Below are 6,094 nucleotides of genomic sequence, written 5' to 3' on the forward strand. Positions count from 1 at the left end.
CTTTGTCCTCTGTTCTACCAATACTTTAAACAAGTGTAAGACATTTCCATACCACAAACACCAGACAGGAGCAAACAGACCAGCTATACCAGGATGTGACCAGTACCCAGCTTTCTCAGGTCCTCCCAAGATGACTCCCACAAATAAGCAGGAAGAAGTCTTGAGAATCCACTGCCCCAATTCCTTTAACCTGTTGTGCCTAAACGCCCTCCTTTTTATTATAAAAAGAGATGGGAATGTAATGGTCTGCTCTGTTCCTTTAAGAGACAACCCACATCCATTCCCTCCCCCATCAATAGAGGCAAGCTGATCTTCAGCTTCCAGCCTGAGTTCCTTTCCTTTTCATCTCTTTGTCTCTCTCTTGAAGAGGCAGCTTCTGTCTCTCCCTTCTCCCCTCCCCTCCCCTGTTTCTCTCTCTCTCTTTGCCTCACTCTCTGCTCTTCCCCCTTCTCCCCTTCCATTCCATAACCCACTAAATAAATATCCAACTTCACTCTGCATGGACTGCCTATCTGTCTTCATCTCTCACCCACCATGTTGCTTCCTCTTTGGGATTGGTTGCCTTTCATGGCCCACAGAAGCCATGTGGGGAACTGTGCCATCCCTGCCTGGATCTGGCTGTTCTTGGGCCCTGCTGCCATCTGCCTGTTGCCATTTCGGGGACCTGTAGTGTGGTCTTGTGCCTCTGCTGTCTGTTGCAGCCACTTGGGGATCCACAGCATTTTACTTAAACTACTACACTGCCAGAAGGAAGGGAAATTGTCTTTGAACGAGGATACTTTAATCTGATTATTGAACTCACTTTTATATGTTTTTAGTTGATAACATATTTTATGGGACTTTCTGTTTGCCAGCATAGGTGTATGGGTGAAGGCCTCACCCCAGCCCCTGACATCCTTATTTCCAAATAGTCTGGAATGTTCAGGTGGAAGTTCCACCTCAAAGTCCCCCTCTCCACTTCCAGATGCCTCAGTCCAGAGTCGAACCCCCAAGAAAACCAACCAAATAGTGAACCCTCCTCAGGGATGCTCTTGAGCACTCACCTAGGGTATTTAAACTGCCCCCTGAGAACAAACATATGTTTTTCTGGTCTGCCTTTGCCATATTCTCTGGGTGGGGGGCTGCAAAGCCATCTGTGAGCATTGGTGTCCGTTAAGCCTGGGCTTTTTCTAATTCAGTTTGATTTGGTCTGATTCAGATTATTGCATCAGTAGAGAGGCTCATCAGGGTGCAGAAACTTTTCAGGGGTCAGAAAACTAATTTTGTTTGCCACATTTTCCTCCAGTGTCAGGAAAGACTTTCCAACCCAGCAACCCTAAAAGAAAACTGCATTTACTTTTTAACAACAATTTCCAGACAGAGTGGTCAAACTGACTTACATAATAAAGGACAACCTGTATCATCTTATAGTTTGAAGCAAATTACTTTGAAATTGCTATTGCCCACATGGTCTTTTTTAACAGCACCTGCTAAAATGTTTGCCTACAGTCTTTAAACATTTATAAATACCAAATATAAAAACTTTATTATTTTAAAAGAATTTTAATGGGCTTATTTGAATAAAAAAATCCTGTGGTTTTTTTTTTTGTCTGTCTATTCTAATGTCAGATACCTGGCAGTGCTAACAGAAATGTACTCAAGACTCTTCAGCTTCAGAAGTGATCAAGAGCCAGAATAAAGTGATTCAGAAAGCTGCTCTGCTCTGCCAAGAGTGTAATCTTTGAAGACATTAGCAGAGGGTTTCTCTCCTCTGTTCATGCTGATGTTCTGGGTAATAAGAATATGCTTCTAAACTATTCTGCATATGTTACTGTAGTATGAGTATTATGAGAATTCTTGCAATAATATTCTTACTGTGAAGTTCAGTTATGAAATCTATTAGTTGTGTGGGCACTGTGTTCAAACACTTGTAATTACTAGTTCCTGTCAACTCATAGTCTCTCTGAAGTGCTGCATTTAATCATTCTTTGGTGTTTGGGGGGCCTCACCATGGAATTTTCCTCTCAATTAAGATTCTACTTCTTATATCCTCTTGCATCTCCAAGATATTTGCATACTGGAGTATGGCAGGAGGGAGCAATGTGAGGAATCCCCAATGAGGGCCTGTGATTCTCTTCTTTCTTCTGGATAGTGTCAATAGCTCTATAACAATTTCCAAAGACCTATCTACCATTGTCATCTCCGGATTCCTATGCTATGGCTTCTGGGCCTAAGTAATCTATACTCCAAGATGGTGACCATGTTATACCTGAAAAAGTCATCCAACAACAATAAAGCAGATTCTTTCTTTTGAAGCTTCAACTTTGTTTTGAGCTAATTTGACTGTGCACATCTAGCTAATTAGCATGGCCATGGTCTCATATACATACTCCATTTTTGGTGAATTTCACAATTAACTTTCATAGGTGATTTCAAGTTTACCACATAATATTATGAGCTGTTTGTATGCTGAACATTAGCTTTTTACAATGTACTTACCTAGTGACTTCATATGCAGTTTCTAAGGTGCTTTTTAAAAATCTGGTGGTTGATAATAAAGTTTTCCAGGAAAAAATATAAGTTTTGAACATATTAAAGTATAGGGATGTAATTTCTATACTTCTTTGGCAAGGAGACACAAAACATTATCCTATATTTTAGGACTTTAGGTAGGGTTGATTCACCCTCAGGGTGTGTGTGTAAGAGAGAGAGAGAGAGAGAGACAGAGAGACAGAGAGACAGAGAGAGAGAGACAGAGAGAGATACAAAGAGACAGAGAAACAGAAACACAAAGAAATAAAGTTTAGAGAGGAAATAAGAAATAACAAACTGTGTTTAGTCTTGTACCATAATTTTTTTACATTCATTCTAACATTCCACACAGAAAAGATATCATCACCAATGTTTAATGCCAGTTAAATTTTTATCTTGTGAATGTTTGTTCCCTTTGAATGCCACCAGTGTTTATAATAATAAGTCCATGAACATCATTTAGCTTAATCTTGAGTGGCTTCCATTATTTTTGTTTGGGTTCTTTATGTCTACTTAAATGTCAAGTAAACTATGAGGCCATGCCCTGGCTGTAGTACTGTGAAGATTTACTATTTACTGTTTTTTTTTCTAACTTGAATTACACAGTATTCATGTTCATTTTATTGAAAGAAAAAACACTTATAAGGAGTATTTTCATGAGATACTATCTTTACTAATTCTATTTCTTTTTACGGAAATCACGTGTATGTTTATCTTCTCATTATCTTCCTAATATAATTTGCACAGATGTAAAATGCATTTTGCTATCTGAAGAATAGTAAACTCTTGAGTGTTCTATTTCTAAGGCCACAAATCATAAGAGATTGACAGTTCTATGATAAAACATGCAATATTCTTATGGTGGTAGACACCTTTAATCCCAACACTCAAGAAGAACAGGGAGGTGGATCTCTGAGTTCAAAGCCAGCCTGGTCTACAAAGTAAGGTCCAGGACAACCAGGGCTACACAGAGAAACAAAAAAGTGTGTGTAAAGTAGGAGTAGGCTAAATCAGGTTGCCGCACTATTATGTGTGTGTGTGGTTTGTAGAACTCATTTATTTAGTTGTGTGTGTTTGTATGTGGTGTGTGTGTGTGTGTGTGTGTGTGTGTGTGTGTGTGTGTGTGTTTGAGATGGCTAAAGGTCAACTTGCTGGAGCCAGTTCTCTCTTTCCTTCATAAAATTCCCAAGGATCAAACTAAATTTTGTTGTCATATTCTAAGGTGATAATCTGACAGGCAATGTTTTGGAATAATTATAGTATGGCATTGGGAGCCAAGGATTGATGCCAATGGGACCTGGTAAGAAATTCTTACAGATAGAAATCCAGACATTTCTAGGTCTATATGAAATATCATTCTTAGACCAAACCTACAAAAATGAATATTGCAAATGTTAATAAAACATTCCTAGGAATTTTATAATTTTTCCAATTTATAAATGATAAAATTTTGTTTTATATGTCACTCTCTCAAAAATACTTTGCTTCCCCATGTGTATAAATTCAACGTAGAAGGAAGGATAAGAATGAACAATATACAATTGTTACTTGAGAAAGTAGAACTGCAGATTAGACTTGGAAGAGTAACAAGGAGGACTTTATCCTTTTCTGTACTGTATTTTATTAATGAGAGCATAATCATTATTTCTTCTGTAATTAAACTTTAGCTAAAAGGCCCCTAAAATATTTTTTCTGAAAACAGTAATTTTTTTATATTTGTATAGAAAACAAAAGAAAAATGACAACATTGAAGACCTATAGACCAAAGAGAAAGTCACGATATTTTGAGGGACTATTGGGCTGTCTCTAGACTAAGTACAAAGGTAAAGATGAGAATTTTTACTTTTATTATCTTTTTTCTATTATTTTTGAGAATCTAGCATAATTACAACATTTTTCCATTCCATTTCCTTCCTTTATGTCCTTCAACATATCCCTCCCCACTATCTTTCAAATTCATGGACTCTTCTTCACTGTTATTAAATGATTATATGTATGTGTGTATACACATGAATTCCTTAGATATACACTGCTCAGTAGTGGTAAAGGCAGTCTTCCCCAAGGAACAGCACATCAACTGGTGGTCAGCCATGAAACATACATATGAGTAAGATTTATTTATATATAAGATGAGAAATTTTTAGTGTTCGAGCAGATAGGAAACCAATGTATGTGGGGGCAAGTGCTGAAGGGTACTTTGTGGGATTTCTTGCACCTTAGGAGTTAAAGAACATTAGAAAATAAAAGCCCCCAAAGGGAAACTTGTTCATTCAAAGACTAGTTTAAGCCATTCACTTTATTCAAACTGGAATAAGCTATGGACACCTCAGTTTCTCAAGTAGCTTTCTCCCCTTAACTTTAGCTTTGCCAGAACTAAGGTAAATTGCTAGATGTTATAGACAGAAAGTTTACCACCAATTTTAAGAGCAATTTATTAGGTCATTCATGTCACATATGAAATGGAATTGGTTACATTGGAGTTGTTCTGAAGGTATGTATGAAAAACTATTAGGAATAATATAACTCAGATATTAGTGAGTGTCTGTTACATAGATGGCATTCGGTTACATGTTGTAGCAGTTTTACAAGTCAAGGCAATTTTTACTTATATAGTTTATACCTTCACGAGAACTTGAGCGTTTAGTGTACATATACACTGATGCTCATATTTATATAAAGGTGAACAGATAAAAGAGAAACACTAGAAAGGCTGATGATGTGAAGGCTGTGCTGAATGTCACTGGAGAGAGTATAAAAAACTTAGTGGAGATATTTAAAGATGAGTCATAAAATTATAATCTTCAATTGGAATGTGCCTGAAAGATCAAAGTGGAGTAGACGGTAAAGTTCACCCTCAGGAAAGGTACAAAAATATAATAGACTAGTTAGACTAATTTTCTTATTTTTTGAGAATTTGAGGTATTCATTAAAATTAAGAGAAAACTGATGCATATTATAAGAAGTTATAGCTTATTTAGTTTGTGCATGGGAAATTTATAAGAAGTTATAGCTTATTTAGTTTGTGTTGTGCATTGCAACATATAAATTTATTTCTTTATTTTTTAAAAAAGGATTTCCAGCTGAGTACTTGGAAAATTAATTTAAAATATCTTCAATTTATACTTTCTTGGAAAGAGAAAACAAGTTTTTGTCGATGGTATGCCACCGGGTATAATAACTACACTCCAAGGCAGGCCCCATGCCTAAGAATACTTCACTGACACAAAATTGACTCATTTTTTGGTGGGATTTTTGTTTCATTTTGTTTTGTTGTTTTCTGTATTATTCATTGTTCATTTTAATTTATTATTTTAATTTTGTTTTTTTTGAGAGAGAAATAACATATAGTTGGGCTGGTAAGAAGGTAGTGGGGGATCTGAGAGGGCTTAGGACAAGGGAAAACATCATAAAACATATTGTATGAAAAAATTTAAATTGAAAATAAAATAAAAGTTAAAAAATTAAAATAAAATAAGGAAGCTGAGAGACAGTGAGAATCTGAATAAGTGTTCTGGCAGTAAAGAAAATGCATTAGAAAAGATTATTTTGAATCTGTTTGATTGATTTATACCTAGATCTTACT

The sequence above is a fragment of the Microtus pennsylvanicus genome, chromosome 5, assembly GCF_037038515.1.
Source record: "Microtus pennsylvanicus isolate mMicPen1 chromosome 5, mMicPen1.hap1, whole genome shotgun sequence".
Classification (NCBI taxonomy): domain Eukaryota; kingdom Metazoa; phylum Chordata; class Mammalia; order Rodentia; family Cricetidae; genus Microtus; species Microtus pennsylvanicus.